Genomic DNA, 27,902 nt, shown 5'->3' with positions numbered 1-27,902 from the left:
TATATATATATATGAAATTTGGCTCAGATGGTAAAGAATCTGCCTGCAGTGCAGGAGACCCAGATTTGATACTTGGGTTGGGAAGATCCCTTGGAGAAGGAAATGGCAACCCACTCCAATATTCTTGCCTGGAGAAAATATGGACAGAGGAACCTTGTGGGCTACAGTCTTTGAGGTTGCAAAGAGTTGGACACAACTGAGAGACTAAAACACACACACACATATAAAGTGAAGTGAAAGTTGCTCAGTCGTGTCCGACTCTTTGCTACCCCATGGACGGTACAGTCCGTGGAATTCTCCAGGCCAGAATACTGGAGTGGGTAGCCTTTCCCTTCTCCGGGGGATCTCCCCAACCCAGGGATCAAACCCAGGTCTCCTGCATTGCAGGCAGATTCATTACCAGCTGAGCCACAAGAGGAGCATATATATATATAAATATATATATATATATATAAATATATATAAATATATAAAATACATATATACACATATATATAATACATAAACTGAAATTTATTTTGCTATACACCTGAAACTAACACAACATTGTGAATCAACTATATTTCAATTAAAAATAATTTAAAGTCTTAAAAAAAAGGAAATCTATTTGTTAGGATGTCATGCAGGTGTTTGCTTTCCTGCAGGCCGTGTTCAGTACCAGACAAATTTCTCCAGGTCTGCACGGGCTACCCACCCTACACAGGAACCAGATGGGAGCTCGGGGCAGTCTTGTTTCTCACACGTTTGTATCTAATGTTGGAAGACGTTGCTGCAAGGAACACTGACTGTTTATTCCCAAAGCCCCAATCTTCTAATAGTTGCACACACACTGCTTCTGTGCGGAGGCCACTTTTGCTTTCAGGAGCGATTATGACTGTTTGGGTACCGTGTTCCTCACAGCGCGATAATGGACATTTAATCACAGAACATGTGCTTTCCGCTTTGAGCTCCATTTCTCACGTCTGGGGCTCTCATTCTGTCCGCAGGACGGCTGGTACACACCTCCTGGCTCTTCTCGTGTCTTCATGCCTTCTGCACACTCCTGGATCCCTGCTACCCTGCACAATTAGAAGGAACAAAGTGTTGAGAATGCTGTCAGCTTCCCTCCAGTTTGGTCATAGATCTGTGTGTAGTCAGCCTTCCCTGCCTTTCTGGTCTTTATCAGGAGCACAACCTCTTCCACAACAGAATCTCTCTTAACCAGGACCCTGACCTGCCCAGATGTGTGAGCATCGCCTGATTCCCCATCACTGTGTTTTGTTCACCCCCTTCAGCTTTGTATGGACTCTCCATTTGTCTGTACTTTGAAAAAAAATTTCATTCTTGGGCCCTCTCTGTTTGCTAAGTGGAACCTCTGAAGTTAGTGTCTGAATCTTGGCACTTTACTGATCTCCATCTATTGGTCTCACTAATATAAGATTCTTTATCTACCTGACCACTGATTTGAAAATAAAATACCTAGAGTTTCTAAGTCCTTGGGTTTCACCAGCTCATCTAGCTGTGCTTTTATTCACATGCAGTTTCATTTCTCTAGTTCTGTGCCCCTTCATTTCCCTATGTGCTCCTGAAGTCTCTTCCTCTCTTTTTACAGCTCTTTCTCTGCAAACTCTAAAGATGCTTGAGAATTTCCTATTGCAATAAGCAAAACAAAAAAAAAAAAAAGAAAAAGAAATAACTTTCTTTTAGGCTTGCTTTCCTCCCTCAAAATAATACCATGTCTCCTTATCTCTCTGAAAACTACTTGGAATCTTACCACCATTTTAGTCACATACAGTCTGGTTGCCATGGTTACTACTCATGGCAATGTTCTCTGGCATTACCACTGACCTCTAAAGTTACTGATTTTGTTATTTGTTTACAATATTTATGCTACTTGCTGCTTGATTTCACTTGCAGCTTTGATGAGACACTCCTTATTATGTCTTCTTGGTTTTTAGAATATGTGTCCCTCTCCTAGAACTAACAGAAAGTATCCTGGTGAAAGATTACATATGTGGGTTGTGGAATTTTGCAGACCCACCTTTCCGTTCTGGCCTCTGATTATCCATGAGTGTGACCCAAGGAGAGCTATTTAATTATTCTAAGGCTCATTCATTCATATAGAGGAGAAAAATTGTCCTTACAAAATTGCTATCAAGATTAGAGGTAATGGATAGTAACTCTGAGCAAGTTCTTGATGCACATGAAGCACTCAGTAAGTGGTCAGTCCAGCCGTCACCAGCAGCAGCATCCCCCCAGCTTCCCTGTCATCACCACTGGCATTTTCAGCACCCTTGTTTCCTGATAGGCCTGCACTTACAGGAACGAAACTGTAACAAAATCAGTATTGAGAATGAATTTCATTGTGTCACTTTTATTGTTAAAAAGCTTCCAGTTGTAACTCATTTCCTCATGCTGAATGAATAAGTATTCCTTCCATTGTGTGTGTTCAGAACTGTTTCGAGCTTTATGACATATGTTATTTTGCTTGTAGGGTAATGAGTCACGTATTTGTCTGACCGCCTAATCCTAAAAGCTGCTTAGGGTAACTACATTGATTCATTCATTTTGAATTTCAACCAGTTTTTTTTACCTTAAATGAGTGATTTCAGAGACAGTTTTACATATACATGCCTGCAAACATGCATAATTTCAAAGTTATTTAAACATAGTAGGTACCCAGAATATGAAATTCTAGGCCATAAACTCTTGTGGCTTAAAAAGCCAGAGAGATCATTCAATTGAGAGAGGCTCCTCATGATAAAGTGTCAACCAACCTTGACGTTTTCCTTACCAGCTGAGAAAGTAACAGACACTAAATTACACACAATCTGGGTAATTTAAATATGTGGTTTTCTGATGGCTTGTGACCTATTATTACTTATATAGAGTATATATCTATTCAATAAAAGCATTTATTTTCCATATACTTGAGACAAAATGAAAATGTAATCAATATATTCCAAAATATTTAATTTTCTATTTATTTATGAGTAGAAAAGATTTATATGTTACTCTGAACTTTTTTTTAGGTGTTCTATTCAGTTCTTAAAAGATAATTCACCTTCTTTGCCTAAAAACGTGTGCCCCTCATTAACCAACATTCTTGGCAAATCCTTTCTCTCCATTGTCCGCATTAATTGCAATCTGGCCTCTTTTGATTTTTAGTATAGTGTGTGAAATATTTGGCCACTGCTTTCCTTATTCCAGACTACTTTTACATTTCACTTTTGACATGGCCTAATGTTATGTAAATGGTCCTCATGAAGTCTTTAAATCAAATTGATTCCTTTGTGTACAAGATATTTCCAAAACGCATATCAGTATTTCTTAAACGAAAATACAGTTCAAACATAGATTATTTCTTGTATTAATGAAAATTTTCTCTATATGTAAAAACTTTTCTTTCCAGAAAAGTCAAAGAAACTAGGTCAATTGAGAGGGGAAAAACAAGGGTTATAGTTGAAGAAAATGAATGTTAATAGCACAAGTTATTCTATTAAATTACCATATATTATAAAATTTAGCATAGGAAAATCCCACAAATGCTTGTTCATTAACTAAAGTAATGTCTTAATTTTTTTGAAATTATTCCTTTTACTATACTATGTATGCCATTGGTTTCCTTCTAGTCAATGTGGTTTTAAGTTGGAAAATTCAATTTAATTATGTAATTAGCTAGTTAGTTCCATTTTTTTTTATTAAATCTTGATTAAAAGCATAGGGCATAAGCAGAAGCAAGCAATTCAGTATATCTGAATATCATAATTTTTGTTTTTCTCAGTGTTTCATAATGAAGTCATTCATTAATTGTAAATGATCCTGGCTCCATATGCAATCAAAGTTGAAGGGAAAAAATTAGGTATTTTAGTTATTTCTGAGAATGACTCCCTGTCTCACTCTCTCTCTCTCTCTCTCACACACACACACACACACACACACACACACACACACCTCAAGGACATTTTTCCCCTTGGGATGGCTGTCATATGCTTCAGTAATGGAGATTAAATTCCTAGTAGTTAGTTGGATAGATCTTTTCCTAACAGAGAAGCTAAAATTCATTAAAAACTAATTAGGAATGTATAGGAGGTTAATTTTCCATGTTCAGCCTTATTAGAATGAGATAAGTAATTCATAAAATATCAAAGGATTGCCTCGAAGAGAACTAAATAAAATGACACTACCAAGTATTGTTTCCTTAAAAAAAAAAAAATAGAAACTATAAGAGCAAGTCAAGGAAAACCTTCAGTCCAACTCATCTTTTTGTCAGAAGGAAGACCACAAACATAACATGCCCACAGCTCTATTAAACAGTGGCTTCTGGCAAAGAGTCTGTGAAGCAGCTGCATTGCAGGTGGGCTTTCTCTTTTAATGATTCATTCCAGCCAGAGAAGACTGTGCCGTTTGCCGTGATGTTCCCCTCAGTAAGACCTAACTGGGTGTGAAATCTAACAGGATTCGGCATCCGATTGGAGCCCATGCGCTGACGCTATAAGAGCAGCATATTCGGTTCCCTGAATACATTTGCCAGCTGCAGTTAGATGTATGATATAGAGGGGAAGCAAGGGAAACTATTCAAATGCTCTCATTTTTCTTTTTGCCAAACATATAATTTTAAAAATATATCAGCATTTTTTTTTTCACCTTGCATTCTAGCTAAATAGCTTGGGCTATTTGTGTGTTGGGAAAAAAGAAGTCAGTTCACCAGGTTTCCTTTCCGGCAACCTCCCTGTGTTCTGGGCCCTGCTGGGTGGTCCTGAGGTCGCAAGTTCAGAGCAGCAAGTGCTGGGGAGGTTCCTGCAGCCAGCTCAGCTCCATGCCCATACAGATCCCAGTCGCATCTGTGACTTTACGCAGACACCCTCAACTTCCCTATTCGGTTCCATCTTTTGACTCAACCAGGATTTAGTTGGCGCCTCCTGGGGGCAGGCTGTGTCTGCCCACAGTCTCTGGTGCTGGCTCCCTTGGGCCTGAATTGGACTCTGCATCCACTGATGTATCTTCACATTTAGTGTGGTCTGGCCAGTCCTTCAGTATCCCTGGCAGCCCCTCTGAGTACCTGCAGAGGCATTGCTTGGTTTTCTTTTCTTTTTTTTTCTTTTAATTTTTATTTTATATTGAAGTATGGACAGAAGATCACCTAGTAGGCTAGAGTTCAGGGGGTCTCCAAAGAGTTGGACACAACTTAGCGACTAACAACTGTGAATTGGAAATCACTCAGTCATGTCTGACTCTCAATGACCCCCATGGACTGTAGCCTGCCAGGCTCCTCTGTCCATGGAATTCTCCAGGCCAGAATACAGAGTGGGTAGCCTATCGCTTCTCCAGCGGATCTCCTGGACCCAGGAATCGAACCGGGGTCTCCTGCATTGCAGGCGGCTTCTTTCCCAGCTGAGCTACCAGGGACGCACACAACAACAATAGTGGAATGGATTTACAGTGTTGTGTTAGCTTCAGGGTACAGCGAAGTGATTCAGTTACACGTATAGATTTTTTTTCACATTCTTTCCCCATATAGACTATTAGAGAATATTGAGTAGGTTTTCTTCAAGGAGTCCACAGTGTTACTATGCTTCTATGACCACAGTCTGTATGGTTCAGCCATACATTTTCTGTTTTATTTTTTATGTTAGTTAATTTTAATTGGAGGCTAATTACTTCACAATATTATAGTGGTTTTTGCCATACAGGGCACTCACAGCTGGTGCATTGGGACAACCCTGTGGGATGGGATGGGGCAGGAGGTGGGGGGTTTCAGGGTTGGGGGGGACACATGTACACCTGTGGCTGATTCATGTCAATGTATGCTCTGCTTTATTGTATAGACTGCAGTTGGTGTTAAGTAGCCTGTTCATTTTCTCCTTACTCTTCTTTTAGGTTCTGTTCTCTGGTGGGTGATCCAACTCATATTAAGTCTTGAGTTTTTTAAATATGAAACTGCTAATCTATTTTACTGTCAGATTTTTCTCCTTATCATCATACTTGCCTATCTTCCAAAATAGTAATGGAAAGATGGGAAATGTTTTCATGAGACCAACTAGATAATATATAAGTCAAGTTTGTGGTTACCTGAGAAGTATTGTATATGAACATTTTATTGCCTAATATTTTACATAAAAATGACATATTTATTTTTTTAATTTGCTTTTCTGAAGTATAGGTGATTTGCAGTATTGTATAATTTCTACTATGCAGCAGAGTATTTGATTCAATTATACATACATATAAACTCTTTTTCATGTCCTTTTTCATTATGGTTTTTCACAGGATGTTGAAGATGGTTCCCTGTGCTATAGAGTAAGGCCTGTTGTCTATCCATTCTATATGTACTAGTTTGCATCCACTAATCCCAGACTCCCAATCCAGCTCTCATCCACTCCTCCCCCCATTGGCAACCACAAGTGTGTTTTCTGTGCCTGTGAGTCTGTTTCTGTTGCAAAGATAAGTTCATTTGTGTCATATTTTAGATTCCACATATGAGTGATGTGCAATATATCAAGTGGTATTTAAAGAATGACAGATTTTTATTCTCACCATTCATCCAATGATTTAAACCATAGCACCATATTTAAAATCTACTTTAAGCTAAAATATGCAAATATATTTAAATATCATAGAGAGATGTACCATGTCCCTTGCTGGCTAAACCGAGTATTTGACGACTATCACTGTTCTCCAAACCACCCTATGTTTTTGTGCGTGCTTAGTCGCTCAGTTGTGTCTGACTCTTCGCGACCCCATAGGCTACAGTCCCACCAGGACTCTCTATCCACGGACTTTTCCAGGCAAGAATTCTGGAGTGGGTTGCCACTTCCTTCTCCAGGGGATCTTCCTGACCCAGGGATCAAGTCTGTGTGTCCCGAGTCTCCTGCACTGGCAGATGTATTCTTTACCACTGCACCTCCTGGGAAGCTGAACCCTACATATTGGTGCAGCATTTTTATCTTTGCCCTGTTTCCCATTTTCCCCTCCTTTTTCTCTTTAACCTTCTCTCTACTTTTTTGTCATCCTTCCTTTCCTCTGGTTTTTTTTTTTTTTTTTTGATTCATTTTTTAAGAACTTATAAAAGTAATCCTGGAGTTTATATGGAAAAGCAAACAAGTGAGAAATACATCTGTGCTTGTTAAAAAAAAAAAAGAGAGTAATAATAAGCAACTTAATCTCAGTGCTAAAACCTACTATGGCACAATAATTAAATTGGTATTATACAGATGAAGCCTAAGCTTCAGGCAAAATAAATCCACTACTTCATAAACCCAAGTATGAGTAAACATGTAACAAGTAATAGATGTGACCCCCAAATTGATGCATCAATGAGTTTAATAAGTAGGACTGATAAATAACTATTTGAAAAGTAAACAGAAATAAAAAAGATATAAATGCATTCTAACATTTCACCTAAGCAAGAAATCAATGAATAAATTATATCACATTTGCATATATATTTTTTTGCATATATTTTAAATGCAATATTATAAAGTTAAATGATATTACCATATGATCACTGATAATTGAAATCCAAATAAAATTATCAAATAATTTGACTACAGATATAAATAATAAAATAGGAATTATAGTAACAATAATAAAAGCGCCTGTCCTTTTCTGAAATCTTATCAGAGTGTCAGAAACTCTGATAAGTGGTTTACTTGTAATATCACATTTAATCCTCTGTGAATCTCACTTTACAGTCTCTGTGATTTCCAGGAGAGGGACACAGATATTAGATTTCAGGTAACTCACTAAATTCTGTCATAATTTAAACTTGAGCCTAACTTTTTATGTTTCTATAAAACACTCCTGTATGTAGTTATTTAGGTTGTTTTACTTTATTAATATTATGACACTCAGATGAACTTTTTGATACACACACACATGTTTAAGAGAGAAATCTGCTTTTAACTGTTGTGTTTTAATGATTCAAAAAAATGGACTACTTATTTTATTCTTTTGTGTCATATTGGTGAGCTTTTATATTGCTATTTTATGTTCCCTATTATAAAGAAACATTTTCAAGTACCCACCTATTAAAGGATTTCTTTCTGCTGCAAGAATTACTGGATGTTGGGGATGTACATTTTACATGTTAATGAGATATTATTAGAAGTGATAGCAAGTATGCATATCTTATTTCTGGTTTTAATAGAAATGCATCTGAGGATTGATTACTAAGGATTATTTAATGTTATTTGCTTGTTTTGGGAAAAATGTTCTTTTTCCTTAGTTGTCTCTATTCCTTTTTTAAAATAATGTTTTTAGATATGAGTAGAAATTGAGCTTTATAAAATTTATGTGTACAGTTGGTTTCTTATACAATCCTTATAATCAATGTTTAATGTTCTTGCAAAGGCTTGCCTGCAAAATACCTTTCACTTTTATTGAATAAAGTTCTAGAGCAAGTAAAAGTTAAAACAGGTCAGAGTTTTAGAGAAAATCAAGATTCAGTTAGAAAAAAAGAGATAAAAAATACGATAACTGAGCTGTAACATTGCAGGATGCCAAACACTAACGCGTTGATTCTTACTGAATGCTAGTAAAGTTACACCAGTCAGAGATGATTTTTCTTTAGATTTGTCTTCTTGAGGAAGAGGGAGAACTGTCTTTCATAGACTAAGGAAGTAACTTTCTACTCCCTAGTATTTTTTATGGTGCTTTCATTCATGAATAGGAATTAAGGTTTATCAAATATATTTTCTTCATCTGTTAACTTTGATCATATCATTTATGTGATGAAATAACATTGGTAGATTTTCTAAATTTGGAGCTTTATTGAAAACAACTTTCTTGTCTGTGATATATAAATATTTTAAATATATGGCTGCAGCAGAATGTTGGGTTAATTATGCTGCACAGATCACAGTGTGTTATCATTATCAATCCCTGCAAGGTTCTTGTCCTTTTTAATTCATCTTTATTTATAAGTTTGACAAGCTTATAATTTTCTTCACATGAGGTGCCTTATATCATCCTAAGATCGAGTTATAGCAGTTTCATAAAATTGGATAATTTTGGATTTTTTTCTATATTATGGACCATGTGTAAAACAGTTACCTATTAGATGAAATTTTAGAAAAATAATCTTTGCAAAATGCTTCTGGATGAGACACCAATTTTTAGTCTTTGGTCAATTTTGGTAATGTGTATTCCTAAATATTAAGAAATTTCTAGAAATTGTTTCACTTATGTTTTCAAATATAGTGAATATTTTAATGATAATATATATTTTAAAATAAAAAGTTTATATAGAGACATATCTGTTTTACATCTCTATATTGTATGAGCTATTATGTTGTTTTTGTTTAATTTTGTCAGACATATTTTGGGCTCTACTTCAAAATACAGGGAATTACTTTTATCGACCATATCAGTTGTGTTTTCATTCTCAGGTTCCAGTTCATTTAATTCCCTTTTCCCTCAGTTATTTCTACTCCTTACATTTCTTGTATTCTTTCTTTTTTTTTTAGCTTATTCTACTGAATGCTCAGATTATTTATTTTCAGTTTTTTATGTTTTCTATAAAATGAGATTTTGGCTAAAGCTTTTCCTGGGGTTACTGCACTAGCTGCTTCCTATGTAGTGTGAACTTTTCTTTTTCTTTTTTTTTTCCATTAATTGTTATTAGTTGGAGGCTAATTACTTGACAATATTGTAGTGGTTTTGTCATACATTGACATGAATCAGCCGTGGATTTACATGTATTCCCCATCCCAATCCCCGCTCCCACCTCCCACTCCACCTGATCCCTCTGGGTCTTCCCAGTGCACCAGCCCCGATCACTTGTCTCATGCATCCAACCTGGGCTGGTGATCTGTTTCACCCTAGATAATATACATGTTTCGATGCTATTCTCTCGAAACATCCCAACCTCACCTTCTCCACAGAGTCCAAAAGTAAGCCAGAAAGATAAAGACCATTACAATATACTAACACATATATATGGAATTTAGAAAGATGGTAGTGTAAACTTTTCACAGGAGTATACACATATTGAGCACTGTTTTACAGAGTCTATACCAGTTCATACACGCAATAACTCTACATACAGAAATGCATGGATTTTTGGTACTGCATTACTTCTAGATCTGGAATTATAGATTGTATGGACAATTTTCCACCTAGTGATCAAAAATAACATTATTTCACTTTAATGCAATTTCTAAGCCTTCTTAGAAGAAGCTATTTTGAACATAATTATATACTTACTTGACTTCTGTTTTCTTGATTGTTTTAATGAACCATTCCCCTTACAGACTATTAACAAGTCCATGAAAGGATCCCAGTCAGTAGTCATTTTAAAAATATTTTTATTACTTCTTGTCTAACTTCTTTTTAGATACTTTGCTACTAGCTACAACCACTACTCCTACTTGAACGATCTCCAAAAGAGATATATCAGTAGAAAATTCCCTATAGAAAAAAGTTATAGTTTATTCGTGATGCAAATATACAGTACTGTGAGTCATAAATACATAAATCAACTACTGATGGAGAGATCAACTTGATGAAATCTGATTAAGGAACAATAATTCATTCGTAAGGCACTGGTTTATAATCCATGGTTCCCAACATAAATTGCATCAGCCCACTCTTCTCTAGGTTTCTCAGGGACATTCTGACTACACATGGTCGTATTTCCCAGTGCTGCATGAATTACATTCTCTCTAATAGTCTATGTTCTCTGAAACTCTAGGCTTTCTTTAAAATAAAAGTGCTTTTTTAAAGGTTATTTATTTTTAGCTCCTTAATTATATGTTTCTAGAAGCATAAATTACTTGTTTTAGTATCTTCACATCCCTGATGTAGAAATAATCAATATGTTGGCCCATCTTTTAAGTTTTATGAATTAGAATAAATAACATTACAATACTGATTTAGCTACACTTTGGGAAGTTGCAATTTAAAAGATTCCAGGGGCAAAGTTACACATAATATTTCCCTTTAAAATAATAATGTAATAAAACTTTTTGTTGAAAAATATCTGTGATTCTTTAAATTAAAAAATATTAAACTTAAAAATGTGTACTGTGCACATGTATGATAAAAATCATAGCTGTTACATTTTATACATTAAAGGTTATTTTCTAGGTTTTGACAATAAAGAAAAGGAAATGAAATTGTAAAGTATTAGTAGATACAGCAGTTCTACTGTGAAGCTTTCATGTTTTGAGGGAGGGGTGTTCCTCTACCCTTCTGAGGTCTTTTGGCTAACCTAATAATCAGATTGACATAGATGGATTAACGGGAGAAAACCAAATTTGATTTGTGTAAATGTCGAGGCCCTATAGGTAAGGGAGTTAAGAAGTGATTGCATCAGGTTGTTGATATACCCTTTAGACTAAGAATCAAGTATTTGTGAATATTTGATGAAACTAAGAGGTTTTGCTTGGGGTAGCAGATAAATGAAGAGGTAACACACTTTGTTTAGACAGCTTTCCGGACCTTGAATCCCCTCTCTCTGTCAATAAGGATGCCCTCCGTCCACTGCCAAAGGTAGGGCAGCTTCCCATGGGAGCTTTGTTTCCTGCTCTCATGGAGACAACGGAGGGCCAGAATGTTCTTTTTGTTCCAGCTGGCTCTCCAGTCATCTCACTTCAAAATAATCAATATGCCACTTTGGCATATTTGGGGGCAGCCTGTCCTGAGCTGCAGCACATGTAACCTTGGACAAGAGAGTCTCTATTAAAATATCATGCTTGGTGTATTTCAGAATGTCTGCCTCAAACTAAAACTGCTTTTTCTAGAGATAAAGCTGAATTTATTCTACAATATAGACAAAGCCTGTTTTATTGCACTTTTTAAATAATGTGTTTTTTACATGTTGAAGAAACCTTCACAACCCCACATTTAGCAAGTCTGTCAGCACCGGTTTTCCAATAGCATTGTCTCACTTTGCATCTTTGTTTCATATTGGTCATTCTCATATTTCCAACATTTTTATTATTGGTTATGGTGATCTGTGACCAGTGATTCTTGTTATTACCATGGTAATTGTTTGGGGACATAATGAACTGTGCCCATGTAACATGGTGAATTTAAATGAAAAACATGTGTGTTCTGACTGCTCTACTATTTCCTGCCTCTCTCCCTGTCCTTGGGATACAACAATATTGAATTAGGACAATTAATCACCCTACAAGTGTTCAGTTGAAAGCAAGAGGCACATGTCTCTCACTTTAAATCAAAAGCTAGAAATGATTCAGCTTCATGAGGAAGACGTGTCATAAGCCAAGACTGGCCAAGAGCGAGGCCTCTTGGGCCAAACAGTTAGCCAAGTTTTGAACGTAAAGGAAAAGTCTTAAAGGAAATTAAAAGTGCAACCCTGGTGAACACACAAAGGATAAGAAAGCAAACTACCTTACTACCGATATGGAGAAAGGTTTAGTGGTCTGGACAGAAGATCAAATCAGCTACAACATTCCCTTAAGCCTAATCCAGAGCAAACTCTTCTTAATTCTACGAAGTCTAAGAGAGCTGAGGAAGCTGTGAAAGAAAAGTCTGAAGCTAGCAGAGGTCGGTTTCCGAAGCTGAAGGAAGGACGCCATCTCCATAACATAGAAGTGTAAGGTGAAACAGCAAGTCACCTAGCAGATCTAGCTAAGATCATAAATGGAGGTAGCAACCCTAAACAACAGATTTTCAGTTTAGATGAAACAGTCTTATACTGGAAGAAGATGCCATCTAGGACTTTCATGGAGGGAGAAGAGAAGACACTGCCTAGCTTCAAAGCTTCAAAAAACAGGCTGCCTCTCTTGTTAAGGGCTAATGCAGCTGGTATTTAAGTTGAAGCCAGCAATCACTCACCAATTCTGAGAAATCTGGGGCCCTTGAGAACTATGCTGAGGCTACTCTGCCTGAAGTCTGTTAATGTAACAAGTCTTCATGACAACACATCTGTTTACAACATGGATTACTGAATATTTTAAGGCCACCGCTGAGACCTACTGCCCAGGAAAAAGATTCCTTTCAAAATGTTGCTGCTCATTTACAATGTACCTGGTCCCCAAAGAGCTCCAGTGGAGATGGATGGGAGGGATGTTTTCATGCTTGGAAACACAGCATCCATTCTATAGCCCATGGATCAAGGAGTCATTTTGACTTTCAGATTTTATTAAATAATGCATGTTTAAGGCTATGGCTACCTTAGACAGTGATTCCTCTAATATATTTGGGTAAAATCAATTGAAAACATTCTGGAAAGGATTCACCATTCTAGATGCCATTAAAAAACATTTGTGACTCATAGGAAGAGGTCCAAATATCAACAGGGATGTAAGATCGATTTCAATCCTCATGGATGACTGAAGGGTCCAAAGCTTCGTGGAGGAAGTTACTGCAGGTGTCATGGAAATGACAGAAAAAACTAGAGTTAGAAGTGGAATCTGAGGTTTTGACTGAATTGCTGCAATTTCACGGTAAAATTTTAACATTTGAGGAGTTGCTTCTTATGGATGAGCACAGAAAATGATTCCTGGTGAAAATGCTGTAAAGATTGCTGAAATAACAGCAAAGGATTTAGAATATTGCATCAATTTAGTTGATAAAGCATCGCCAGGGTTTGAGAGGATTGACTTCAAGGAACTTCTCCTGTATGTAAAATGCTATCAAATAGCACTGCTTCCTACAGAGAAATCATTCCTGAAAGGAAAATATGTCACAAACTTCATCACTGCCTCAGTTTAAGGAATTGTTGCAGTCACCCCACGCTTCAGCAGCCAACCACGCTGATTGGTCAGCAGTCATCAACCTCAGGGCAACACCCTGTACCAGCAACAAGATTGCAACTTGATGAAGGCTCACATGATGGTTAGCATGTTTTAGCAATAAAATACTTTAACATTTGGGTTTGCACATTGTCTTTCAGACATAATGCACACTTAATAGACTACAGCATAGTGTAAGCATAAGTTTTATATGCAATGGGAAACCAGAAATTCACTGTGATTCACATTATTGCAATATTCACCTTATTGCAGCAGTGAGGAATGAAGCCCACGGTATGGCAAAGGTGTGCTTTTTCCCTTCGGCATGTCGCTGGAGATCCGGGTGTCGCCATGGGCCGCCGCCTCGCCCAATGTTACCGGTATTGTAAGAACAAGCTGTACCCGAGGTCCCGCTTCTGCCAAGGTGTCCCTGTTGCTGAGATCCGCATCTTCGACTTGGGGCATAAGAGGGCCGAAGTGGATGAGTTCCCACTCTGTGGCCCACGGTGTCAGATGAGCATGAGAAGCTCTCCTCTGAAGCCCTGGAGGCTGCTCCTATCTGTGCCAACAAGTACGTGGCAAAAAGCGGCGGCAAAGATGGTTTTCACATCCGAGTGTGGTTGGTTTCATCCGAGTGTGGCTCTACCCCTTCCACGTTACCCACATCTGCAGGATGTTGTCTTGTGCTGGAGCTGATAGACTCCAGACAAATATGTGCAGTGTCTTTGGAAAGCCCCTGGGCACAGCGGCCAGGGTACACACTGGCCAAGTGATAACTCCCGTCTGCACCAAGCTGCAGGACAAAGGGCATGTGATCGAAGCCCTCCGTCAGGCCGAGTTCACGTTCCGGGGCTGCAAGGAGATCCACGTCTTCTGGGGATTTACTCAGTTTAATGCAGAGGAATTTGAAAACATAGTGGCAGAAAAGCTGCTCATCCCGGTTGGCTGTGGGGTCTAATATATCCCTAATCGTGGTCTTCTGGACAAATGGCGGGCCCTGCACTCATGAGAGCATCAGCGCTGTCCCCTCCTTCAACATGCTCACCAATAAATTCTATTTCCTGTCCAAAAAATATATATATATATATGTGTGTGTGTGTGTGTGTGTATAAGATTAGCAAGGAGAGACGCGAAAGCCTTCCTCAGCGATCAACGCAAAGAAATAGAGGAAAACAATAGAATGAGAAAGACTAGAGATCTCTTCAGGGAAATTAGAGATACCAAGGGAATATTTTATGCAAAGATGGGTTCGCTAAAGAACAGAAATGGTATGGACCTAACAGAAGCAGATGATATTAAGAAGAGGGGGCAAGAACACACAGAATAACTGTACAAAAAAGATATTCACGACCCAGATAATCACGATGACACAGATATCCTGGAATGTGAAGTCAAGTGGGCTTTAGAAAGCATCACTACGAACAAAGCTAGTGGAAGTGATGGAATTCCAGTTGAGCTATTTCAAATCCTGAAAGATGATGCTGTGAAAGTGCTGCACTCAATATGCCAGCAAATTTGGAAAACTCAGCAGTGGCCACAGGACTGGAAAAGGTCAGTTTTCATTCCAATACCAAAGAAAGGTAATCCCAAAGAATGCTCAAACTACTGCACAATTGCACTCATCTCACATGCTAGTAAAGTAATGCTCAAAGTTCTCCAAGCCAGGCTTCAGCAATACATGAACCGTGAACTTCCAGATGTTCAAGCTGGTTTTAGAAAAGGCAGAAGACCAGAGATCAAATTGCCAACATCCACTGTATCATTGAAAAAGCAAGAGAGTTCCAGAAAAAGCATCTATTTCTGCTTTATTGACTATGCCAAAGCCTTTGACTGTGTGGAACACAATAAACTGTGGAAAATTCTGAAAGAAATGGGAATACCAGACCACCTGACCTGCCTCTTGAGAAACCTGTATGCAGGTCAGGAAGCAACAATTAGAACTGGACGTGGACCAACAGATTGGTTCCAAATAGGAAAAGGAGTACGTCAGGGCTGTATATTGTCACCCTGCTTATTTAACTTCTGTGCAGAGTACATCATGAGAAATGCTGGCTGGAAGAAGCACAAGCTGGAATCAAGACTGCCGGGGGAAATATCAATAACCTCAGATATGCAGATGACACCACCCTTATGGCAGAAAGTGAAGAGGAACTGAAAAGCCTCTTGATGAAAGTGAAAGAGGAGAGTGAAAAACTTGACTTAAAGCTCAACATTCAGAAAACTAAGATCATGGCATCTGGTCCCATCACTTCTTGGGGAATAGATGAGGAAACAGTGGAAGCAGTATCAGACTTTATTTTTTTGGGCTCCAAAATCACTGCAGATGGTGATTGCAGCCATGAAATTAAAAGATGCTTACTCCTTTGAAGGAAAGTTATGACCAATCTAGATAGCATATTAAAATGCAGAAACATTACTTTGCCAACAAAGGTTCATCTGGTCAAGGCTATGGTTTTTCCAGTGGTCATGTATGGGTGTGAGAGTTGGACTGTGAAGAAAGCTGAGCACCGAAGAATTGATGCTTTTGAACTGTGGTGTTGGAGAAGATTCTTGAGAGTCCCTTGAACTGCAAGGAGCTCCAACCAGTCCATCCTAAAGGAGATCAGTCCTGGGTGCTCATTTGAAGGACTGATACTTTGGCTGCCTCATGCGATTCTGGGAGGGATTGGGGGCAGGAGGAGAAGGGGATGATGGAGGATGAGATGGCTGGATGGCATCACCAACTCGATGGACATGAGTTTGAGTAGACTCCGATAGTTGTGATGGACAGGGAGGCCTGGTGTGCTGCTTTTCATGGGGTCGGAAAGAGTCGGACACAACTGAGCGACTGAACTGAACTGAACTGATATATCTAAGGTGTGCCTGTATAGAAGAATGAGTAAAAATTTACCAAATAGACAAGAAAAAGACAGACATTCCAAAAAGGCTTTCTTTGTTGTGATATTTGCTTTATTGTGGTGGTCAAGAACTGAGCCTGCACTGAATCTCTAAGGTATGCCTTTATTTCAGTTTATTTCTTAGTGACTGTGTGTAAATCTCCTTTAGCTTAGAGAAGATGAAGAAGAAAGATGTGTATTCACTGTCAAAACTTAAAAAGCATTTATTCAAATAAAACATCTACAAAGCACAAATGTCAATTTTTTGTTCCCATTCTGATTGCAAGCCTTTGTTTGTAAAACAAATTCACTTGATATATGGCATAATTAAAGTTATAAAAGACATTTCAATCTACATTAAATACTCTAGCATAGAGGTTCATAATACATTTGAAATATATTAATATGGATTTTGATCTGGTATAATCTCAGTTTATTGTTTTTGAAAGTATTAAATATTCAAAATTAAGTTCTAAATTTTATGAAAACAAATATCATATAACAGTGTTTTTTTCTTACTGTGTTTAGGAAATGAAGTTCTGATAACAATGTTTGAAATAGATTTTATTAAAGAAATTTAGAAGTATAGCTATCCATCAGGTAAGAAGTAATTTCTAAACTGTGTGTATTCTCAGTCTGGTTGGGGGAAGCTGAGAATTCACCCTTGAGAAAATGCCTTAAATTTTTAATGACTTCCTATTGAAATTAACTGAAGCTCATTCATTAAAAATATGGCATGGCATTTCTTTGTGCATTCAGTAGTTTGAATTACTCTGGCTGTCTTCATTGTGAACAGACAACTACTGTCTTTATCATCCTAATAGAATGAGAAAAAGAAATCTGCATATTTTGTTTTCTGCTGTTTTATACACAAACCTCAGTAATTGGATTCTGAGACTTCATTCTCATTTTTATCCCAGGGCTCTTATTGATTCTTTGGCCAGTAAGACAGGCACTCTGGAAGGAATACATTAAGGGAACAGCAGCGCTCACTGTCTGATAAGTGGTTGCCTGAATCACTGATATTGTAACTTTGGTGATGCATGTTTCTGTCTCAGTTCTAAGGTTGGGAGTGTGTAGACCCTCTTCTAATCACTCTGTGCGTTATCTCTTGCTTTTTTGCCTCTCATTAGCATCTGCAATCTAGAATGTGTGCCAGGAAAACAAAAAGAGGAACTAAAATTAGTTGATAGAACAGTTGGGAAACTTTATATATTTTGCTTGATTCAAAATTTCTAATGCCACACCCACCAGCAATCTAGATGGAATAAGTAATTTTTTCTCTCTAAGAGAACCTGTTACTCTGATGGGCTGTTTGTAATTGACAAGGAAGACTCATGTTTTGCCCTTCCTGTTACTCAGACTTGCCCTCCTTGTTTTTCAAAAAGAATTTTGTTTTGGCCATTATTCACCTTAGTTTCTCAGAATTAGTGAGCATGTATTTGAAGACTATTCTAATGAAAATTCAGAAGACATTGGTTTATTTCTATGACATTGAACACATCAAATTTATGTAAATAGCTCAGAATTTTTAAAACTATGCAAAGAAATTTCTCCTCTATAAAATAAAAAATAAATTCAAATTTGCAAAATGCCATAATAACCTTGTATAGATTATAATTCAAATAGCTTAAATTAGGGTTGAAGATGTTGAAAGAAATATGTGTAATATGAAAGTATTAATTTTACCATTAGAGTAAATGAGGCAATGAAGTTGATAGGCTGAATTCTAAGAATCTAGTCACATAGAATGCCAAGCAGCTTTTTAAAAAAAAGGCCCTCAAAGGGAGCAGCTATTAATTCATTTTCTGGTTGGTGAATATATGATATATATGAATATAATATGAGTATTTCATTAAAATTATTTTGAATTACAAATAATCCTGTCTTCATAAAATTATAAAACATCTTTAGAAAAGGAGTAAAATTTATTCACACCATTTTGAAACTATAATGTAACATTATTCTTTGGGTCTCATTATAACTAGAAAAGTACTTACCAAATTTCACCAACTTGTTAGTTGCTAATAAGAAAAAACTGACCTCAGAGAAGTTGAGATGAGACATAGGCCTAGTGCTGGAGCCCACATGCTGTGACCCCTGAGGACGGGTGTGGGGTGGGGGCCTTGTGGTGAGATGGGTCTTTCCTGGAGGCAGAGATGCCCAGCTTCATATCCTTGACTCATTGCTTTTACACAGGGGACTTTATTCAGCAAACATTTTTGTACGACTTCCTTATTAGGCACTGAAAAGCTAATTGCTCCTGTTGGAGGTCATCTTACCATTGCTCGGCTTTTAGAGAGGTGACCGGGGCGGTGTGGCTGGAACAGCACATTGCTTTCTCTTAGTCCACGGATGCCGAGTGAATGTTCTTTTACATTGATCAAGTGAAGAACACTGCCATGAGTAGATTGTAATGAATTATCTTAAATATTTAACTTACACTTTTGCTATGTAAACTTCTACTTTAATTAGTGAACTGTTTCAGTTTCCACATGTCAGATTTTGGTGACTTCAAAAACAGAATAAACAGAGTGTGGAAAATATTTTTCCTTAAGGGATTTTAAAGTGAGCAGTCATAAAAATCAAATAACCAAGGTCTGTGTATGATTTGATTGAATTCACCATTTATTGAACATCTGTAATGTGCTAAGACCATGCTGAGTATTGAAGGATATAAATAAGACATGTGCCTATGTTCAAATGTAGATTACATTCTAAACATGTATTTAAATCATTGGAATTAAAGATTTAAATAAATGATTCATTTAAAAAGATTTGACTCAAAAATGGTCTGTATAAAGGTCCATATAATCAAAGCTATGGTTCTTCCAGTGGTCATGTGTAGATGTAAAGAAGGCTGAGTTTTGAAGAATCAATACTTTTGAACTGTGGCATTACAGAAGACTCTTGAGAGTCCCTTGGACTGCAAGGAGATCCAACCAGTCCATCCTAAAGGAAATCAACCCTGAATATGCCTTGGAAGGACTGATGCTGAAGATGAAGCTCCAGTACTTTGGCCACCTGATGCAAAGAGCCGACTCATTGGAAAAGATCCTGATGCTGGGGAAGATAGAAGGCAGGAGGAGAAAGGGATGACAGAGAATGAGATGGTTGGATGGCATCACTGATTCAACGGACATGAGTTTTAGCAAGCTCTGGGAGATGGTGAAGGACCGGGAAGCCTGGCGTGCTGCAGCCCAGGAGGTTGCAAAGAGTGGGACACAACTGAGCGACTGAACAGCAACTCAGAAAATAAAGAGATTGGTCGTATATTTAAAGGGATTTAAATACAGCAGCTATTGTATTTTAATGCCTCATGTGATAATAGCCATGTGCATCCATTCATCCAGAAAGTGTTGAGTACCTACACTGAGTCCGAGTTCTGAGAATACAACAATGAATGAAACACAGTCCCTGTACTCAGGGAACTTACATTCTAACAAGGAGAGACAGATAAGGAGCAGGGAAACAGATGATTCGTATCATGTAGTTTCCAGTGCCATGAAGAGGAATTTAACAGCAAAAGGAGATGGAGATGGTGTTCTCTTCGTGTGCTTCGCTAGATAATATATGTAGGGGAGGGATCCCCAATCCCCTCAGCATCTGACTGGCAGGCGAGGGGAAGGTTGAAGCACAGAAAAAAATAAATGGAACTTGAAAGAGAAGAGGTTGTTTCACAGGCACCATGGGTCAGACTGCATGGGATCCTGAGTGCTTGTGAATGGAGTGTGGCCTTCCAAGGGCCTGGAAAGTCTCTAACAGCTCTGCTTGGGCTCACTTCTGTTTATAAGCGGAGTGTTCCTGTGAGGAGAGCTGTACCAAGAAATGGAGTGTTCCACTTCGCTTTGTGGGAGAATTTGAATTGTGAAAGCCCACTGAGGTGGGTCAGTTAGGAGGGTGTATGACCCCCCGGGCAGTTTAGTAGTAAGGCCATCAGGGAGAGGGCTGAAGCTGAAAGTCTGGCAGCTGGATCTGTCCACGGGGGCACCGGAAGTGCTTCTGAGGTTTTGAACCTGAACACAGGAAGGGCGTGTGAAGCTATCAAGGGACTTTTGGGAAGTGGACACTGGAGCAGGTTTCTGGAAATGTGGCAGATCATTTTCAGTGCAAACTTGAGGTAATGATAAGGCTCTTAATTTGAGGTACGCAGGAATCTCATGCAATTATGGGCAATTATGCAATTTTTTATTTTTTTAATAAAGTGTGGAATTCAGGATGCAAATTTGGAATTGAAGATGCTCAGCATAAAAAGAAATAGCTGGGACATGTGATTTAAAAAAAAGGAACAAAAGCTCCAGTAATGAATTACCATACAAATAATCAATTCTGAGAGAAGTTATTCTGTCAGTTACTCTAATGGGGAAAGTCAAGACATTTAAAATATTAGAATAAAACTAAGGCAGCTTAGGATAATGTAGGCAAAGATAGCCTTATATTAGTTATTAATTGTAATTACAGGCAAGACATAAGTAGGTATTCATAGCTTATTAAAATTTGCGTAAATTGTCTCATTCTTTCCACAGTAGCAAGTTGTGGGTTCAATATGACTTCTCATTTAACAGAGAAGGAAACAGGTTTGAAGAAATGGACCAATTTTCCCAAAGTTTCCCAGTTCGTATGTGGCAGAGTTAAGACTTATGCTCACACAGTTGATGTCATCCTAAACACTCCCAACTTCCTGAATTAGGGCATATCAGCTAAACAATACTAACCTGTCCAGTTCACAACCTGATAGAAGCCAATATTACTGCATAGTGAGGTAGCTTCTTTCATTGGTGTGTTCATTCAACAAGCATTTGTTGAATATCCATGCATTGGGCAGTGTACTAACTCTGGAGGTTTGAAAACGCATAAGATAGAAATTAATCCTTTCCTGGTCTGCTTGGTGTTCAGTGAGATGTTCAGAGGAGTAAACAGGCAGTTATAAGGACTGTGTGGTCAGTTGTTTCCTGGAAAGTCCATGGTGCTTGTGAGAACTCATGAATAACCTGGAGCCCAGATTCAGAGGGTCAGGGAAGATTTCTCATGGAAGGCAATGTTGTTATAGAGCCAAACTTGGGTCCACTCTCCCATGCACAATAAAGCCAGTCTACTGACTCTGGGCTGTAGTGAAGAAAGTGTGGCATTTATTGCAGGCACCCAGCAAGGAGAACAGACAGCTAGTGCTCCAAACACCTGGATTCCCAGCTGGGCTTCCAGGAAGCGTTTTAAAGGCCAGGTGAGGGAAGGGGTTGCAGAATATATATGATCCGCTCATGCCCAGTTGATGGTTGGTTGATGGTGAGGTAACAGAGTGGGGTCACAGGGGTTAACATCATCAGTCCTCAGGCTCTAACGGGCACATGAGCTACCTGCTCATGGTCAAGAAATTAAGTTCTTCTGTTTGGTGGGGGTCTTCACATTTGTAAAACTACTCAAAAGTGTGCACCAGACACTTTATCTGTTTACTTGATAGAGAAGCTAAAGCAGGAGCTATGGGAGAGGAGTCTGTCCTGGGAAGCCTCTGTGGGGTCCTGCTGGGTTAGACAGTATCTAACCAGTATCTTGGACAGCTAAGACCAGAAGTGTGATGTGGGAGTTCGGTTTATTAAAGAAGCACCAAGACATAAAGATGGGAAGCCTAAGAGGGCTTAGGAACCTGAAGGGTTGGATGGTGAGCTGTCCACGTGTGAACTCAAAGAGATATGAAGGGAAGACAAAGTGGCACCTTGACACCTAAACGACAGGTAAGTTTGTAAAACTGTATGTGATGGATTCTCTCTAAAGAGAACTGCATGATGTCTAATACATTTCAGGTTTTTTTTTTTTTTTTAAGTTTGTGAAGCCTATTGTTAAATGTTAACTTTTCTGGAAAATGACCTTGTATGAAATAAGGTATTCCTGAATACATGAGGGGTCCCTGTGACACCTTGTATTATCATCTGCTGAGTCATAGGTCGTAAAAAAGGAATAGAAGAAGGGTAGGGAACAGGATGAGAACTGGATTCAGAATTCTAATAATCTGTCTCTCTGTATTTTAATGCCTTTTTAAGGCAGACCAATGTTGAATCTTCTGCTTTTCTTGTGGGGTGCGGGGGGGTGGTGGTGGTGGTGGTGCTGTAAAATCACTGAAGTTTTGATTGAACTTCCTTGGTGTCAGTATTCTCAGGATCCCTTCCTGGAATAGGTGAATGTAGCTGTAACAACCTCAGATGGAATTAATTCCCCCCAATTTTGTGGTTATTTTGAAAAAGGTTTTCAGACGCTTTTAATTGCAGGAAAAGGATTATGCAGACAGGACATGCCGTGGAATGTGGCCTTTTTATGTTTATTGCTATTTTCTTTTCCAATGATTATTCTGTTTAGAAAAAGGTCATGCTTCTAGGACACATTTGTTTCTCAGAAATGTTTCTGAAGATGTGAAATACAATAGGCATCCTGGGAATGTATCCCAATTGGCTCCCCAGATATGTTGTTTTGAAACATTTTTCACCCAAGTGAAAGTTACGATAGCAACATTTTATCAACAAGTGTATTTATCATAGCAGTAAACACATTTCTAGTGGAAACCTGTTCAGGATTCAACAAATATATTCCAGCCCCTAAGCAAAATCCTGCTCTATAAATATACCCTTATCTTGTAAGGTTTTGGGAAGAGGAGTTCTGGAAAGGAGCACATTTTTTTTTTCTTTTTTTTGTAGACAAGAGACATTTCAGTTTTTTAAGAGAGTAATTGGGCAGGAGACAGGGAAGTCTAGGGGATGGGAAAGAAAGGCTCATGACTAACACGGCCTTGCCTGTAAAGCGGGAATAAGAACCTTTCTTATGAGGATTAAATTAGATAAATCCCACAAACCCTTATCCATGCCTCTCACAAGCTAATTGCTCAGGGGGAAGAAAAAATGTTTTGTGTTTTGCTTTTTTTTTTTTTTTTTTTTGCCTGCCTTCATCCATTTAAGCTCCAGTCTGCATTTTCTAGTGGCTCCTGACATGGGATGGGGAAGGGAATGAGCAAAGAGCGATAGGAGCAGAAAAGAGTGAGGACGGGGCGGGGCGTTCATGCCTCTCTGCATGTGTGTGACCTGAGGGGACGCTACCCCGCTCCAGGGACACTGTGAGGCGGACCCCGCACCGGGCCCCGGTCGCCGCTAGCCCTTGGAGACGGCCACGGGTATGCAGGCCGACAATGCCTGCTTTCAGGAAGCAGCGGCGGGGGTAAGGCCGCGCCCGCGGCCCTCTGCGCACGTGTCCTCCGGACGGCGGCAGGAGGCCCGTAAACCTCATCCTCATCCTCGGGCCCGAGATTAAACGACTTAACGTGTATAAAGCACTCGGATCAGTTGCTGCCATGAAGTGGGAACCGTTTCAAATAGAATAACAGTCACTGATCAAGGCTTCTCCCTGATGTCATATATGACGGCAAAGATAGCAAGGCTCCTTTCTGTGCGTCTCATTGCTTTTTATCCACCCTGGTCACAGATGTCTCTCCTTGAGACACTGCTAATTATGACCTAAACTTGGGGAGATTCCTCTGCTGTTAACCTCAGTTCATTTTGAACTGTGGCATCCTGACGCCAAGATAATTTTTTTCTTTTTTTCTTTCTTTTCTTTAAAAGGAACATCTAGCTGATTTATTATAAAAACATTTTATTCCTATAGCATTTATTTAATAATAGATTTAGTTTACCTTTTTTTTTTTTTTTTTTAATGGTGTGATAAATAAGAATTTGGGAATCAGGGTGGGATTGTGCTGTGTCTCTCCAGCATGGCCGAGTCCCTTACATGCTTATTTAAGTACATGGCGAACACAGGTTCAGTTAGGATCCAGATGTTGGGCCAAACACAGACTCTCTGTTACCTTGATAGCTTCTGCTTATCACATTCCCCCCACTTATTGGCCATTTCACTGCTAATAGTCCCTCAATTTTAATTGAATACAAAAAGTAAGGAGGTGAGGGACTAAGAATTGCCACTTTATTCCTGGCCATAAAATCTAATAAGAACCTTAGTGCAGAAAGTCCTGGTACAAACAAAAAATGCTTTGCAAAATTAAGTCAGTGCTGCTCTTCTTAACCCACTACTACAAATAACTGAGAAGGGGTTACATGTAATGATTTTTGAAAGTAGGCTATAGTTTCACCTGCCTGGAGTGGCTGACAAATAGATGACAGATGGGAACGCAGGGCATGGATGGAATGGTTGACCTTTCTGGCTTCGTTTAAACCCTTGATTCCAGAATTTGAATGCATAGATTCACATGCATTTATTCAGAAATATGTGCACCCAGACTACTTTCTGCTAAATGCAGACTCCCACTCTTAAACATTGGAGAGAGAAAGAAGCCTGTTAACTGACATTTGCAATTTCAGGATGGCACTGTGTGGGAGAAGGAACTGCCAATCATTTCTGCCAACATCACTCTGGAGGGGAGTCTAAAGGAAGCTAGCTTGGTCCAATTAAAATAAGCAGTTATGAGTAATGGAAAATAAACAAATCTAAGGAAAGTGATACTGCCGATTATAATGGCGCCTCACAATGAAAGGCTGGAGTCTGTTGGGTATCGCCTTTGTTTCTAAAGCTATTCATCTACTTTGATTTTATTGAAGATTTTTATAAGAAATAATCAAAAAGAAATCATTAAGCTTCATTCCATAACTAAGTAAAACTCACAGTAGTGGAAAAATTAAAAGCTCTCTACAGAGCCTTAATTAGGTCAGTTTTCTACAGGGCCTTTGGGTTAGGAAAAATATATAAAATGTTACATTGTGACCCATTTAGCTACTTGATTATAGATAATCTTTCAAAACAGCCTAACAGACCTACATTTTCTTTTGTTAAGATTGAGTCTTTAGTATGTGAAATTTGCTTTTGTGATATGATGTAATTTAATTGTCATAAATGTAGGCTTTGATAAGCTCCATTTTTATTCCTTTCTGTATGTGCAGGGCAACTTGAACCATGTACTGTAATGGTGCACAAAAGTGTGTGTTGTCCTCAAAAACATACTGGTAGAGTACTTTTACCATTGCTCATAGACTTTGTGTTAAATTAATTAGCTTTAATTCACTTGTGCAATGATGCAAATAACATTATCTGTAGAAATTAACATTTTGGTTGTTAATAACCTAAACAGAGAAATATGCCTGACTCAAAGTTCTGGGAGAAATATAAAAATACTTCTTTTTCCCAACAGCTTTCCTTCTCTAAATATGTCTACACTTAGATCCCACAAGATAAATATATATTAGGAAATGAAAGCACAAATTCATATTACCTACCACTGATAAACAGAATAAATAAATAATCCATGATAAGAGGCATAAGATCAAGGGAAAAGTGTTTCTGGACACATGAAAAATGATGGCAAATGGCTACAAAAAAGAAACACAAGCTTCTTTCATACTGGAAAGCTGCTGGTGGGAACAAAAGAAATAGGGGATAATTAAATAATCTCTTCAGGAAGTAAGAAAATGACTAAAGATAAGCATGATATGTTAACATCGATCCACAGAAAAGATTTTGAACCATCTGTCACAGGGGTTTACCGCTGACTTCAAGCTAAGAGTAGATGAAGATCCAGAAGACTCATGCACAGAAATGGATAATAGTTTGCTTCAAAAATACCCAGTTGGAAGCTGAGGCTAAACATTAATTTAGCTGGTATCCACAGCATCTTGAAAAATGCTATCTTGATAGATAGGGTAATGCCAGACCACCCGGATCCAGTCAGCTCAGCACATCGTGAAAGCTACACAGCCAGAGAGCCTGTCGGGTCCAGTGCCATGTTCAGTTTCTGCAGGTAGGAGGCTGCAAGCATGAGCCTGCCCATTCTTATCTGCGGAGCTGGCCCTTTAGCCCGTCATGGACATCACATCAGGCATTCTGAAGTAGATGCTATTTCATTAGCATCACTTACTGCCAGAGAGTGACACGGTCTTGGAGCAGAGCCAGGCTACTGGCACACGAGATGCGTTAGATTCTGGACTGGATTTCCCAGGAATGGATGAGAACTGTCTTGTCTGGTCCTTGGTAAAGGTTGCTGTGAGAGACAGATGGAAAGGTTTCATACACCCATGTGGCTGGGTAAAACTAGATTTTTAAAGAATCCCTTTATCACCACAGAAAGACAATTCCTTGCTGCTTGCTCATATGTGTGCCGGCGTTCTAACATAGCACTATGCAATATGTCATCATAACACTTTCCAAATGAAAAAGAAGCAGTTTGTAGCTATGAAGCAGAGGTATATTTAGAATACTAACCAAATCCAGATAGTGACTGTAACCGCATACTTGAACATCGTCTATGTTTTGTGGGTTTTGTTTTCAACCTTGTGTCATGTACCAAAAGTTTAGGTTAGTCATCAAAATATTTTTAATTTGGGGAATTCGCATGGTTTGCTTTTGTATTTTTACCGAACAATTGTGATGAGTTTGTACAAAACACCTACACTTTGTTTTGTACTGAACCAACGTGTATACTTGTTGGTATTTCCCATCACAGAAAATACCAGAATCGCATACTTCTGTATCCAAAATACAACCACCCCCACCCCCTTTTCCCTGATGCGGGACTGCCATCTGGTGGAACACAGAAGGCACTTCTGGTTTGGACTTCGTCAAAACTGTGTGACCATGATTGCTCAGGTTTCCAAAGAAAGAAAGAGAAGTCGCTCAGTCTTTGTGACCCCATGGACTGTAGCCCACCAGGCTCCTCCGTCCATGGGGTTTTCCAGGCAAGAATACTGGAGTGGGTTGCCATTTCCTTCTCCAGGGGATCTTCCCGACCCAGGGATCAAACCCTGGTCTCCCGCATTGTAGGCAGACGCTTTACCGTCTGAACCACCAGGGAAGTCCTAGGGACTGGCATAAAAAATGGGAGGCTTCCAATGTAGATGACCCTGCAGTGAAGCAAGGAGACAGTGGCGCAGATGGGAACAGCTGAAACTGCCTCTAAGGGCTTCAGTGGTTAGGGTGGGGAGGTGGGGAGAGGTGAGAAGCGATCACATGCTCAATTTTAGTGTCAAGACTTTTCAATTTTTTTCCTATGTTGATCCACACACAGTGCATGTGTATACACATTATATCTGTGTCTGTGTGTTAGACAAGGCAAAGGCAATCCCAGTGGAAACGAAGTGCGTTTAAAGCTAGACAGAGCAAAGTTACCTCCCCCCTTTCCCTTCCCACAAACATGCACCACCCCCTCCAAGGCCCACTCCCTGGAATCCCCACGTTGGCCATGTGATGCTGCCTGAGCGGTAGGGGGTCTCTGAAGCCATGGCTGGTTCCCTTCTTGATGTGCATCCCGTTGACTCTCAGGGGTAATGCGGACATTGCACAAGAATTGCGCTGGCACCCGGTGGAG

At 38.9% G+C, this 27,902-nt stretch overlaps 1 protein-coding gene and 1 pseudogene across 3 annotated transcripts in view; both read left to right on the top strand.

The window, feature by feature from the left end:
- Positions 1-27,902, top strand: part of ADGRB3 (adhesion G protein-coupled receptor B3) — an 856,417-nt gene that overhangs the window by 142,358 nt on the left and 686,157 nt on the right. The gene's annotated exons all lie outside the window — the stretch shown is intronic.
- LOC110139338 (large ribosomal subunit protein uL16-like) lies at positions 13,876-14,784 on the top strand (annotated as a pseudogene).

This window comes from Odocoileus virginianus, chromosome 19 (genome assembly GCF_023699985.2).
Source record: "Odocoileus virginianus isolate 20LAN1187 ecotype Illinois chromosome 19, Ovbor_1.2, whole genome shotgun sequence".
Classification (NCBI taxonomy): domain Eukaryota; kingdom Metazoa; phylum Chordata; class Mammalia; order Artiodactyla; family Cervidae; genus Odocoileus; species Odocoileus virginianus.
Note: the sequence above shows the minus strand (reverse complement) of the source record. Positions and strands in the feature narration are given on the sequence as shown.